Raw genomic sequence first — 15,108 nt, 5'->3', positions numbered from 1 at the left:
ACCTGGTCAACAGATAATAAAACCAGACCATCACCATGAGATATGGTTTAGGATTGTAGCCATGAAGAACACATATTCAACATAAAAGAGGAAGAACATACTGCATGAATTAGAGGGAGTGATCACGTCACTCATCTGCTTTTCACATGTCTTAAAAGCTGGAACGTACGACTTACTGAAGTCAATGGTCCCATTCAACAAGCGCAGAATAATTAAATTCAGCCCTAATTAATGCACTTAAACTAACAATATTTGGAAAATACCCAATACTGCTACACAAAACAGGGGCAAACCTACTGACAATCCTCAATACCATTTATTGCACAAAGGACAGATTATGGACTAAACAGGTGTCTTAAAGCTTAACTCCAGGAACTGTAAGTTCCCGCTCATTTAAGGCTGAGGGGACTTGGTAAAGAAGTATTACTTACCTGGTCCTCTCCCGGCAGGCTTGATGATGCGGCTGGACTGATTCCTGCAGCCCCTTCTCTCTGACTCTAAGGGTCTCCGATGTCATTAAGACTGAGGCAGGGTCCATAGCCCTACAGTGGACAGGATCAAGCTGAGGGACAGTCCACTGCCAGAGCATGAGTGAGTGCCGTTTTACAAGGGAGCAAAAAAAATGACTTTTCTACATGTGTTCCAAAACACGCTGCCTTTGTAAACTGCTGGTGCCAAAATATTGTTAAACAGCACCCCAAATGCAGAGCATTTGCGGTCACACAGTACTAAAGTACCTTGTGATTTGGTGCAGAATGTTTTTCAAAAGTAGTGCACACTGCTTTTTATGTGTTCCAGTGTGTGTCAGACACACAGAGCCAGCTCAGGAGTGAGGAAACACGAGTGCCCCCAGGGGCTTGCTATGGTGGGCACTCATCGTAGGGGGAGGGGGCAGGAGCGCCGGCGGGGGACCCCTGTGGATCGGGGCTACTTTGTGGAACTTGAAGTAGAACCTTTTTTTATTTAAAAAAAATAAAATGCAACGCTCTACAATCACTTTAATTGCAGACATGCATGCATGCTAAAGTGCAACGCATTACTCTGCAGGTCAGAAACATGCAGCATGTCACACGTGTTCCCCACCTGCAGAGACAGACCATTGTCACCAGAACAGACGTCCCCTGTTTTCACTCTCGTCCTGATGGTAAAGGCAACTGTAACATTTTGCCTTTGCCATCATTTACTATCAATGGTCATCAGGACACATAGAGGAAGAATCCCCAGGGACGCAGAGAGGAAGAATCCCCAGGGACGCAGAGAGGAAGAATCCCCAGGGACGCAGAGAGGAAGAATCCCCAGGGACGCAGAGAGGAAAAATCCCCAGGGACGCAGAGAGGAAGAATCCCCAGGGACGCAGAGAAGAAGAATCCCCAGGGACGCAGAGAGGAAGAATCCCCAGGGACGCAGAGAGGAAAAATCCCCAGGGACGCAGAGAGGAAGAATCCCCAGGGACGCAGAGAGGAAGAATCCCCAGGGACGCAGAGAGGAAGGATCCCCAGGGACGCAGAGAGGAAGGATCCCCAGGGACGCAGAGAGGAAGGATCCCCAGGGACGCAGAGAGGAAGAATCTCCAGGGACGCAGAGAGGAAGAATCCCCAGGGACGCAGAGAGGAAGAATCCCCAGGGACGCAGAGAGGAAGAATCCCCAGGGACGCAGAGAGGAAGAATCCCCAGGGACGCAGAGAGGAAGAATCCCCAGGGACGCAGAGAGGAAAAATCCCCAGGGACGCAGAGAGGAAGAATCCCCAGGGACGCAGAGAGGAAGAATCCCCAGGGACGCAGAGAGGAAGAATCCCCAGGGACGCAGAGAGGAAGAATCCCCAGGGACGCAGAGAGGAAGAATCCCCAGGGACGCAGAGAGGAAGAATCCCCAGGGATGCAGAGAGGAAGAATCCCCAGGGACACAGATGGCCATAAAAAACTGACAGATCTTCTAACCCTTCCCTACTCGATCCAGAACTAAAAATAATAAGTTATTTAAAAAAGTAACGAAAAGGGGATGGGACAATAGCGGTGCTTAATCACATAATAAAATGATTGGGCACCGCTATAGTCCCATCCCTTTTTTGAATAAATTTACTTTCTGGGATGAGGTGCGTTACTACAGGTGTCTACCCTTAGTCGGACAAAAAAAAAAATCAATAATTAAAAATAATAAGGTTTTAGCTATACATGCATTTTAAACCTCTCATAGCAAACAAACAACTACAACTGCCCGTGTTAGTGTGAACCTTAAGCCTTTAGCAAGGCAGGAAGAGGAAATGTAAAATTGGCCTCCAAGGGATGGTTGACATTTTTCACCAACGTGTTACGAAAAAAAAAAAAAAAAAAAAAATCATGTAAATTTAGGTTGTAAATTGTGTTTACTATCAGATTATTTTAAAAGTATTCAGTATATCTATTGGCTATCCTTAACCATGAATATTGATCCCAGGTAGAGTTCAGCTGTGTTTATTCTCACTGCCGGTGACAACATAAACTGAAAGCGGCTTTATAAACAGAGGAAACCAACATTAGCACATCTCTTCACAGTCATGTTAGATTTACTTTCACATAAAATTATTTTCCTGGTCAGACAGCCTGCTACCTTCTTGTATGATGTCATCACTGCGCGGACGCAGTGCACCCAGCACAGAGAACATTACCTACCATTGATTACCAGATCAAGAGAAGCAACAATTCATTTATTGAAAAATCTGAATATCACAGATCTAGGAAATTCCTGGATTTAATCAATTTCCGATTATGTATATTCAAATGAGTAAAAAAAAAAAATGTGCAAGGCATTAAGACGATTAATTTATTTTCGTTTTCCTACTGTATAGTGAACCCTTTAATAAATAAGGGGTATATTATATTATAGTTGATAAGTATATTATAACCACTGACAGTTTTTTTTAAATTGGCCATCTTTGTCTCATTGGGAAATTTCCATTCACTTCCTGTCGCAAATCCAAAACTGGAAGCAGGGCAGATCCTAGGGTCACAGACGCCTGGGTGCAGAAATATTTCTGGCGCCCCCACATGGGCGTAGTCCTCTTATTAACTCCTCCCCTTTACACATGTTTCTATGTTTACGACTCAAACACAGATGCTCCCTTAAAGGGGTTGTAAAGACAAAACTATTTTCCTCTTAAATTAAAGTCTGACAGTAGCTGATAAAGTAAAAAGTAATGTTTTGCATTATAACTAGTTTGATACCTGTTGAAATCGAGCTATTTTATTCACCTCCAGCACTCCTGAATCGTTATTATGACGGACTTCCTGGTTTGCGGTGCGCATTCATTCTTGTTGCATCACGGCCTAATTGGAACTACAGTTCCCATTAGGCTTAGCCTCCATGCCTGTGAGGGATAAGAGAGCATCTTCACGCAGGGCTGTAGCCATAGGGAGGGGGTGAGCACATTCTGCTTTCCACCATGCAAAACGGCTCAGATGCTGGTGGAAAGCAAGAAGAGGAGAGACAGGAAATGGCATTTTCCAACCTGGATTACTGTATTTTGGAGGTCAAAAGGAAAAACGAGGTAAGTGATATTTAAATGCTCTAGCTTACAGCAATCAATTGATCTAATAAAAAATGAACCTTTAGTGTTCCTTTAAGATGTCTTCATTAGTTTCCCCCATCAGAGCCTGGGTGCGGAGCACCCCGTGCACCCTGCCTAGGATCGGCCCTGACTGGGAGTGAGAGAAAATTGCTCCAGAGTTAAGGAATCTCTGGTTGGTGCCAAAAATAGTTTCTTCATGGGAAGATTTCCCCTTTATTCCAGTTCTGGTGGCAATTCAAAAATGTGGATTTTCTTTTGCTTTTGGTGATAACAGCAAACAGGACTAACGGAGAGCATGCATTTGCTTAGTGGGGACACAGATGGCAACACTGACAGCTGTTCTAATCCCTCCCCATCTCTATCCAAAATCATCGATCAATCCTTATATTTTAAAGTGGAAGAAAATCCTAACACTAACTATGCTCACCGCCAGGACTTCTGCAGAGCCTCTCTCATCCTCTGGAACTCCCTGCGCTAGTATGTCCAGTCAGCTCCTACACGGTCCACCTTTAGGCAATCCTTGAAAACTCACTTATTCAGAGAAGGTAGACAGCGCTTAATAGCCTAGATAGCTGGGGATGGATAAACCATTAGAAGTGAACCAGGATGTATTGTGAACAATAAACACTGTTTTACCTACATTCTGATAGTCGCCAGAAGAACTACGCAAATGCCACAAAGTATCCCGCTTACAATACGCCAAACAGAACAGAGACAAGCCTCAAACCTTCTGGCACAAAGTCATTTGGAGTGATGAGACCAAAATTTAGCTTTTTGGCCACAACCATAATAACTACATTTGGAGAGAAATCATCAAGGCCTATGATGAAAGGTACACCATTCCTACTGTGAAACATGGAGGTGGATCGCTGATGTTTTGGGGATGTGTGAGCTACAAAGTCACAGGAAATGTGGTCATAATTGATGGCAAGATGAATGTAGTATGCTATAAAAAAAATACTAGGGGAATAATTGCATTCATCATTCCAACATGAAAATGATCCAAACACAAGGCCAAGTCAACCTGTGGCCATCTCAGTCTCCTGACCTCAATATCATTGAGCCCCTCTGGGGAGATCTCAAACGTGCAGTTCATGCAAGAGACCAAGAATTTACCGAACTGGAGGCTTTTTGCCAAGAGGAATGGGCAGCTTTACCATCTGAGAAGATAAAGAGCCTCATCCACAAATACCACAAAAGACTTCAAGCTGTCATTGATGTTAAAGGGGGCAATACACGGTATTAGGAACTGGGGTATGTAAACTTTTGACCAGGGTCATTTGGGTAGTTTCTGTTGTGATTATGATTTAAAAAGAGTAAACACAGTTGATTGATAATAAATGGCTTCAGCCAAACACTAACCATCAGTGAAAGAAAAGTTTTTGTGTTTTCATTCATATTCTCTAAAAAAGGGCCAAGAAATCATAAATTCTGCCAGGGTATGTAAACCTATGAGCACAACTGTATATTGCCAGTCCTTGGTTGAGCTGCCTGCATTAGCTTTTTTTTTTTTAAGCTCTTTTCTATTTGGAGAATTTCCTAGTAACATTATTCAAGTCTTAGCAGGGTGACAATAAATCAAAGATTTTTTTTAAAGAACCCCCTAAAAAATAACAAATAAATAATTAAAAAAAAAGTTTTTTTTTATTTAAATAGATTTTTTCGATTTTTATCAAAATTATTTTAATAAAATGTTGTTGGGGTAAAATTCTATCTAAAATATAGTTTTCTATTTAAGATACATTAATAATTTAGTTTATTCAGCATGAAATTGAGCTTAGTTATGTAGTATAAGGATGTATATTCTGCATTAGTTACATTTTTGGTAAACTCATTCAATGAATCCAAGCTCTGCAAGCTGAGATAACATGCACTGCAGTGATGCAGTCACACATTGTCACAGTAACCATGAGATAAAACAAAGTTCAGGAATATTCCTTTATCCAATTGTTTTGCAAATCTATGTACACTACAAACGTTGATGTTGGGGGTGGGCGGGACCCAGCAGCTATCAAACACCAGCCAATGGGATGGGATCTGGGCGGGCTGCTACGTGTATGTGGCCCTGCCCCCTTTCTTAAGCAGCCAAATCATTGGCTGGTGTTTGATAGCTGCTGAGTCCCACCCACCCCCGACATCACCGCTGAATTTTGACAGCTGGCGTCTCTCTGCATTGTTACATATGTCAGTTTCAAACACACACTATATCGGCTCAGGCCCCGTACACACGACCAGTTTCCTCGGCAGAATTCAGCTTCCGACCGAGTTTCTGGCTGAATTCTGCCGAGAAACCCGGCCGTGTGTACACTTTCGGCCGAGGAAGCCGACGAGGAGCTCGGCGAGGAAATAGAGAACATGTTCTCTATTTCCTCGTTGTTCTATGGGAGCTCTCGTCCCGCCGAGCTCCTCGGCGGCTTCAGTGCTGAACTGGCCGAGGAACTCGATGTGTTTGGCACGTCGAGTTCCTCGGCCGTGTGTACGAGGCCTTAGTGTGAAACCTGTCAGTGCCAACTAGAGCTACACAATTAATCGTTAAAAAAATTGTGATCTCAATTCAACCCCCCTGATTAACGCCAATGCAGAGTTTGCCAATTCTTTCCTATAACAGTGGAGAGACTTTATCTGCTCTCTCAGCTGTCAAAAGAAATATTGGGTAGTCTGCCAAGTTCTTAACAGGAAACATTGTAACTAATGCTTCCTTCTTAGAGCAAAGGGATGGGTGTAAAGAAAAAATCTGGGAAGTCTGCCAAGTTTGTAACAACATAAAACATTGTAACGAACGAACGCTTCCTTCTTAAAGCGGGGGTTCACCCTTAGAGGGCACTTTTCCCCCTTAGATTCCTGCTCGTTATTACTAGGGGAATCGGCTATTTATTTTAAAATATGTGCAGTACTTACCCGTTTACGAGACGCATCCTCTCCGTCGCTTCCGGGTATGGGCTTCGGGAATGGGCGTTCCTTCTTGATTGACAGTCTTCCGAGAGGCTTCCGACGGTCGCATCCATCGCGTCACGATTTTCCGAAAGAAGCCGAACGTCGGTGCGCAGGCGCAGTATAGAGCCGCACCGACGTTCGGCTTCTTTCGGCTACGAGTGACACGATGGATGCGACCGTCGGAAGCCTCTCGGAAGAATGTCAATCAAGAAGGAACGCCCGCTCCCGAAGACCCATACCCGGAAGCGACGGAAGAAGATGCAGCTCGAAAACGGGTAAGTACTGCACATATTTTAATATAAATAGCCGATTCCCCTAGACCGAACGAGCAGGAAGCTAAGGGGAGATTTTTTTTTTTTTTTTTAAATGGGTGAACTCCCGCTTTAAAGCGAACTTCTGTGTGTAAATGCAGGAAGTTTAACCACTTAGAGTCCAAATCTTTTTCTGACACTTGCTTAACCACTTAAGGACCGCCTCCTGCACATATACGTCGACAGAATGGCACAGGTGGGCACAGGCACGTACCTGTACGTCCCCTTTAAGTGCCCAGCCGTGGGTCGCGCGTGCCCGCGACCCGGTCCGAAGCTCCATGACCGCGGAGCCCGATCGCCGCCGGTGTCCCGCGAACGGTCACAGGAGCTGAAGAACGGGGAGAGGTGTGTGTAAACACACCTTCCCCATTCTTCACAGTAGCAATGTCACTGATTGTCTGTTCACTGATATAGGGAAAGGCGATCAGTGACATTACATGTCCAGCCCCGCCCCCCTACAGTTAGAAACACATATGAGGTCACACATAACCCCTACAGCGCCCCCTAGTGGTTAACTCCTAAACTGCAATTGTCATTTTCACAGTAAACAATGCATTTTTATAGCAATTTTTGCTGTGAAAATGACAATGGTCCCAAAAATGTGTCAAAATTGTCCGATGTGTCCGCCATAATGCTGGCCGCAGTTACGAAAAAAATCACTGATCACCACCATTAGTAGTAAAAAAAAAAAAAATATTAATAAAAATGCCATAAAACTATCCCCTATTTTGTAAACGCTATAAATTTTGCGCAAACCAATCGTTAAACGCTTATTGCGATTTTTTTTACCAAACATATGTACAAGAATACGTATCGGCCTAAACTGAGAATTTTTTTTTTTTTTTATATCTTTTTTGGGGGTATTTATTATAGCAAAAAGTAAAAAATATAGATTTTTTTCAAAATTATCGTTATAATTTTGTTTATAGCGCAAAAAATAAAAACCACAGAGGTGATCAAATACCACCAAAATAAAGCTCTATTTGTGGGAAAAAAAGGACGTCAATTTTGTTTGGGAGCCACATCGCACGACCGCGCAAATGTCAGTTATAGCGACGCAGTGCCGAATCGCAAAAACTGGCCAGGTCCTTTACCTGCATAATGGTCAGGGTCTTAAGTGGTTAAGTTAAAATCAATATTTTTTGCTAGAAAATTACTTGGAACCCCCAAACATTATACATATTTTAGCAGAGACCCTAGGGAATAAAATGGCAATTGCTGCAATATTTTATGCCACACTGTATTTGCCCAGCGGTCTTTTGAATGCAATTTTTTGGGAAAAAATACACTTCGATGAATAATAATTAAAAAAATAAACGAAACAGTAAAGTTAGTCCAATTTTTTTTTTGTTTAAATGTGAAAGATGAGGTTACGCCACGGGAATTGTGAGAGAATCGTGTTCTATCTTCTAAGCAAAAAAATTTGTGATTCTCATTTTAGCCACAATCGTGCAGCTCTAGTGCCAGCCAGTGCCACCTGCCAGTGCCAATCAGTGCCACCTGCCAGTGCCAAACAGTACCACCTGCCAGTGCCAATCTGTGCAAACCAGTGCCACCTGTCAGTGTCAACCTGTGCCACCTGCCAATCAGTGACACCTGCCAGTGTTTCCAATCAGTGCTTGCAATCGGTGCCATCTGCAAAGTACCTGTCAGTGTTTCCAATCAGATCCACATGTCAGTGCCAATCAGTGCCACCTAATACCAGTGCCAGCCAATGCCACCTATCTGCCAATCAGTGCCGCCTAATACCAGTGCCAGCCAATGCCACCTATCCGTGCCAGCGTTTCTAATCAGTGCTACCTACCAGTGCCAATCAGTGCCCATCAGTACTGCCCTTCAGTGCCCATGAGTGCTGCCAATCAATGCCCATGAGTGCCACCTATGAGCGCCCATCAGTGCTCACTGTCAGTGCCCATCAGTTCTGACAATTAGTGCCCACCATTGCTGCCAATCAGAGCCACTAAATGCTAACAATCAGTACCATTAGTGCTGCCAATCAGTGCCACCTATCAGTGCCAATCAGGGCCCATTAGTGATGTTGATCAGTGCCGCCAATCAGTACACCGAGTGCAGGGATAGGGCGATAACTCAGCAGCCAGGCACATTGTCCATGGGGGCCCAGCCAGGTGGGGCACAACTGAAATCTGTTGATGTTTATTAATTCCACATGCTGACCTTAAGAGCCGGTTTGCACTGGGGCGACCTGGGATCCGACATTAAGACGCCCCAAGTCACGCGGTCGAGAAAATGCATGGAAGTGAATGGAGCCGTGCTAATGTACACTACTGAAGTCACTCCGACTTCAGAAAAGGTTCCTGTACTACTTCAATCCGACTTCTAGGCGACTTGTAGGCAACTTGTACCCATAGATTTCAATGGAAGTCGCCTCAGAAGTCGGATCACTGTCTTAACAGAAGCAACAATACAGGAAGATAACATACATTTCTCAGGCAAACCCCTCCCTCTCTCCCACAGAGCTGATTGTTGTTTGATTGGCCACTGGAAATCCTCCTGTCCTGGAGACGACTTGAAGTTGCCTTGTAAGTTGCCTGATGATTCATACTCAAGTCGTGTCCAAGTTGCCTCCCAAAGTCGTGCTAGAAGTCGTGTTGCTCCTGTGTGAATGGGCTCTTAGTATAATAGGTAAGCAACACACTACTATTTACAATACACTACTGAGAAAAAAAAAGTCAGTAAAAGGCCTGCCGCTAAGCACCGTTATGTGTTCCCACACCACAAACCAAAAATTGCAGCGCTAACTTACTAATCAATAACTTAACAATAATGGTGGAATCCTCTAATGCAGTGGTCTCCAAACTGTGGCCCGAGGGCCGGATGCGGCCCTTTGCTTGCCTTTATCCGGCCCTTGGGGCACTATCCTTCCCACTGATATGAGACACTATTCTGCCATCTGACACCGACGATGAAGCACCATTTCTCCCACCGACACCACTAATGGGGCACTATTCCTCCCTATGATACCAGCAATGGGGCACTATTCCCCCCCCCCTAATACTAGATGTTTACCAACAATGATGCCTGGAAAATTTCTACTCCCGCCGGCCAAAGTCCAGCCCTCCAAGAGTCTGAAGGTCCATAAACCGGCCCTTTGCTTAGAATGTTTGGAGACCCCTGCTCTAATGTATGGAAATCTCAATAGGCTTCAATATTACGACAATACCGGTCACTGATACGCAGCTTTACATATAATACACATCAAACTGAAAATGAGACATACTGTATAAAATGTAACTTAGCAGGGATGGTAGAAACCCCTCCTATAGATATTGGCTATAAAAAAATGTCTATCAGTTTAGGCCAATATGTATTCTGCTACATATTTTTGGTTTAAAAAATAAAAACCCCAGTAAGCGTATATTGATTGGTTTGCGTAAAAATTATCATGTCTACAAAATAGGGGGAAAGATTTATGTCATTTTTAATCAGATTTTCTAATAAATAACATTTTAGTTATCATGATATAAAATAATGAAGGGGGGGGGGGGGGGCTTTGGCTATCGCCGTTTTACTAGCCTGACAGCTTATTATTCTAAATAGAAAACCTCCTTTTTTTTGCGAATATTAAAAATTCTAACTACCAGAAAGAATGAGTCCTTACATTTAAAGAGCACCTGTCATTTCAGATCCATCATGGCAGCGCCTGTTAGCGGGCATCCACTCACCTGCTGCCGCCACGTCCTTCACCTTGTTGTGTCACTGCCGCATCACCAGCCGTCCCATTAAAGTAAATGGGACTGTCAGTGAGTCAACAGCGGGTCAGAGGAGGAGCCAACAGGGGGTTAGAGGAGGAGCCAACAGTGGGTTAGAGGAGGAGCCAACAGCGGGTCAGAGGAGGAGCCAACAGCGGGTCTGAGGAGGAGCCAACAGCGGGTCTGAGGAGGGGCCAACAGCGGGTCAGAGGAGGGGCCAACAGCAGTTCAGAGGAGGGGCCAACAGCAGGTCAGAGGAGGGGCCAACAGCAGGTCAGAGGAGGGGCCAACAGCGGGTCAGAGGAGGGGCCAACAGCAGTTCAGAGGAGGGGCCAACAGCAGGTCAGAGGAGGGGCCAACAGCAGGTCAGAGGAGGGGCCAACAGCGGGTCAGAGGAGGGGCCAACAGCGAGTCAGAGGAGGGGCCAACAGCAGTTCAGAGGAGGGGTCAACAGCGGGTCAGAGGAGGGGCCAACAGCAGGTCAGAGGAAGGGCCAACAGCAGGTCAGAGGAGGGGCCAACAGCGGGTCAGAGGAGGGGCCAACAGCAGTTCAGAGGAGGGGCCAACAGCAGGTCAGAGGAGGGGCCAACAGCAGGTCAGAGGAGGGGCCAACAGCGGGTCAGAGGAGGGGCCAACAGCGGGTCAGAGGAGGGGCCAACAGCAGTTCAGAGGAGGGGTCAACAGCAGGTCAGAGGAGGGGCCAACAGCAGGTCAGAGGAGGGGCCAACAGCGGGTCAGAGGAGGGGCCAACAGCGGGTCAGAGGAGGGGCCAACAGCAGTTCAGAGGAGGGGTCAACAGCGGGTCAGAGGAGGAGCCAACAGCAGGTCAGAGGAAGGGCCAACAGCGGGTCAGAGGAGGGGCCAACAGCGGGTCAGAGGAGGGGCCAACAGCGGGTCAGAAGATGACAGTTGCTCTTTAAAAATTATGATTTAAATCGAGCCTTTTTAATAGTGATTTCAATTGTGATTTTAAACATTTAATTTAATGGTATGGGTTTGCTCTGGGTACGCTGGTTTCGTCCCACACTCCAGAGACATACAGGTAGGTTAATTACCTCCATTCCAAATTGGCCCAAGTGGGACTATGTATGGTTGTGAGTTAGGGACCTTAGAGTGAACTGTCAGAGCCATCTAAAAACCTCTAAGTAAATAATAAAATATACGTGGATGCCCACAGCAATCAAGAACTGAAATCATGGGTGGACAAGATGCTGTACCTGTTAATGAAGTGTTCCAGCAATCCTGCCTGTGTTATATCGAACCATGCATTGCAGGCTCACTCATATAGCTCTTTTTTTTATATACACAAGTATTCACTGACACATCAAGCTTTTATCTAATTTTTGTGTCAAAAAGGAAAAAAACACACACTAACCCAATAAACTGGTGCCCTATGAATGAGCCTAGATGTCTTCATACTCTCCTTCTGTAAAAGGCATTCAACACAGGAAGAAGATTACCAATGCTACCCTGTCCATGCTACACCAGCTGAGCAAGCAAGGGCCACATCTCTAACATCTCCTCTGGTACCAATTCCTTTTTTAGGTTCTCATATACTGGCATTCTGAAACCACAATACAAAATAGGAGACATCTAATACAAGCTGAGTGCCCTTACATGGCTGCAACATGTGTGTGATTCCTAGGTCAGTATTCACTCACAAGCTAAGAAACTGAAATCCAGACACTAATGAAAACCTCAACTGGATTGGTATACTAGCCAAGGAAATGTCGGAGGGAAAATAACAAGAAGTCTGGATCTGCATTTATCTACACAACATGGAAGTAGGATGGATCATTTTCATGCCATGTAGGATCACTGTCGATCCCAACAGCTATTGGTGGCAAGTGACATGTATACATTGGCATGATGCTTTCCTCCAGTGTGTACTGGGACATGTCACAGCTCCACATCTGTTGCTTGTGGCTCACAGGCATCATCCACAGAAAAGGTCCAGCATCCCTTAAAGAGAATGTCCAGCACCCCCTATAGGGAATTTCCAGTGCTGATGTCTCCTACAGAGAATGTCTAGCACTCACACCTACACAGAATGTTAAGCATCACCTAAAAAGATACTCCAGCACTGGCGTCCCCTATGCGGAATGTTCAGCACTGACACCTCCGACAGAGAATGTCTAGCACCCCCTGAAGAGAATGTCCAGCACCGGCATCTCCAATAGGGAATATCCAGCACTGACACCGCCTACACAGAATGCCCACCATCCCCTATAGGGAATGTCCAACACTCACACATCCTATACAGAATGTCCACCATCCCCTATAGGGAATGTCCAACACTGGCCTCATCTATAGGGAATGTCCAGCACTCACACCTCCTACACAGAATGTCCAGCATTCTCTATAAGGATTGTACAGCACTGCCATCGCCAGTAATGCCATCTCCTATATGGAATGTCCGGCACTGGTGTCTCCTATGGAGAATGCCCAGCTTGCCACCTCTTATGAAGAATGTCCAGCATCTCCTATAAGGAATGTCCAGCATCTCCTATAAGGAATGTCCAGCTTGCCATCTCCTATGAAGAATGTCCAGCATCTCCTATGGAGAATGCCCAGCTTGCCATCTCCTATGGAGAATGCCCAGCTTGCCATCTCCTATGAAGAATGTCCAGCATCTCCTATGGAGAATGCCCAGCTTGCTAACTCCTATGAAGAATGTCCAGCATCTCCTATGGAGAATGCCCAGCTTGCCAACTCCTATGAAGAATGTCCAGCATCTCCTATGGAGAATGCCCAGCTTGCCAACTCCTATGAAGAATGTCCAGCATCTCCTATGGAGAATGCCCAGCTTGTTATCTCCTATGGAGAATGCCCAGCTTGTTATCTCCTATGGAGAATGCCCAGCTTGTTATCACCTATGGAGAATGCCCAGCTTGCCATCTCCTATGGAGAATGCCCAGCTTGCCAACTCCTATGAAGAATGTCCAGCATCTCCTATGGAGAATGCCCAGCTTGTTATCTCCTATGGAGAATGCCCAGCTTGTTATCTCCTATGGAGAATGCCCAGCTTGTTATCTCCTATAGAGAATGCCCAGCTTGTTATCTCCTATGGAGAATGCCCAGCTTGCCATCTCCTATGGAGAATGCCCAGCTTGCCATCTCCTATGGAGAATGCCCAGCTTGCCATCTCCTATGAAGAATGTCTAGCATCTCCTATTGAGAATGCCCAGCTTGTCATCTCCTATGGAGAATGCCCAGCTTGCCATCTCCTATGAAGAATGTCCAGCATCTCCTATGGAGAATGCCCAGCTTGCCATCTCCTATGGAGAATGCCCAGCTTGCCATCTCCTATGAAGAATGTCCAGCATCTCCTATTGAGAATGCCCAGCTTGTCATCTCCTACGGAGAATGCCCAGCAGTGCCATCTCCTACGGAGAATGCCCAGCAGTGCCATCTCCTCGGACACACATTGGTGCTGGTGTGGGATGGAGAGGTGTCTGTAGACATTGATGATGGAGAGATGAGAGTGATGTAGGTCCGGTGACATGGGTGCTGCACGATGTACACACAGGAGATGATGATGTTTACATATGAGGAGGAGGATGATGATGGGGGGAGGGGGTGCAGTAGGTATACACAGCAGTCAGTCAGTCAGTGAGTGTACGTGCCTTGTATATAAAGAGTGACGGATGCACCTACCTCGGTGGTCTCTCCGGTGACACCCGGGCCTAGGCGGTAGAGATGTATGTACGGACACACGGCATGCAGAGTCCCGGGAGATCCCACATCCCCATCCCGCAGAGGACAGACTAGACGGAGCCGGCCTGGAGCAGCGCACACTCCTTCCTGCTGCCGGGTTCTGGCATGGCAGAGCCTCGGCAGGGATCGGGCTTGCTGTCCCCGGGCACGGTGAGGAAGCGCGGTATATCGAGTACGGAGGGGGTGGGGGGGACTGGTTTGACAGCTTCGGTATGAATAGGAAGCCTGGCCCACAGCGCTGACACCGAGTCTGCATCACATTCCCTCACTCAGTCCGGGGAGGGGGTGCCCACACATGGCTCAATGCGGGGGGACAGCGCCACCTGCTGGATGTACTCCGCTACTACAAGGTGTAGGTGGCGCTGTCGCCTGAGCCAGCCTTACCTGTATGAGGTCATCTCCAGGATCTGTGCGATGAGGCGCATCTGTGACATACAACAAGACTGGAGCAGCTGTGCATGGTGACCAATCAGCTTCTAGCTTTCATTTTCAAAGCATGACTGAACAAGCCTGAGCTAGAATCTTATTGCTTACTATACACAGCTATTTCAGTTTTAGTAAATTCCTCCAATAATCTCACATCCAGGGCCCAGTCAGGCTTGGTTCGCACTATTGCGGGCCATGTTTGCTTGGGCACAGCAGCGCATTCATTTGATTTTGCGTTTCCCACAGGAAAAAGGCGCACACACTTTTTTAAAAATGCAGCTGCAGGGAAACCACATAGGGGTAGATTCAGAGAGCAATTGCGTCTGCATAGTTATGCATAGTTACGCAGCGCAATTGCTTACTTGCCCCGGCGTATCGAATGCTCCTTATTCAGGAACCTCGATACGCCGACTGCAGCCTAAGAAATGACTGGCATAAGGCTCCTTATGCCGTCATATCTTAGGC

General features: G+C 46.1%; 1 protein-coding gene across 13 annotated transcripts in view; it reads right to left on the bottom strand.

Moving 5' to 3' along the window:
* PITPNM2 (phosphatidylinositol transfer protein membrane associated 2) overlaps positions 1 to 14,449 on the bottom strand; it is a 439,829-nt gene extending 425,380 nt beyond the window's left edge. For 5 of the 13 annotated variants that reach the window (XM_040347302.1, XM_040347306.1, XM_040347308.1 and 2 more), the window contains exon 1: positions 14,158 to 14,441. The gene's annotated coding sequence lies outside the window, so the exon portion shown is untranslated. Of the gene's footprint in view, positions 1 to 14,157 lie in introns of all 13 variants that reach the window. The other 8 variants (XM_040347309.1, XM_040347312.1, XM_040347314.1 and 5 more) reach the window with 4 other exon arrangements.
* Between the last annotated feature and the right edge of the window lie 659 nt (positions 14,450 to 15,108).

This window comes from Rana temporaria, chromosome 1, assembly GCF_905171775.1.
Source record: "Rana temporaria chromosome 1, aRanTem1.1, whole genome shotgun sequence".
Classification (NCBI taxonomy): domain Eukaryota; kingdom Metazoa; phylum Chordata; class Amphibia; order Anura; family Ranidae; genus Rana; species Rana temporaria.
The sequence above is the reverse complement of the archived record's forward strand: the minus strand, read 5'-3'. Positions and strand labels throughout refer to the sequence as shown.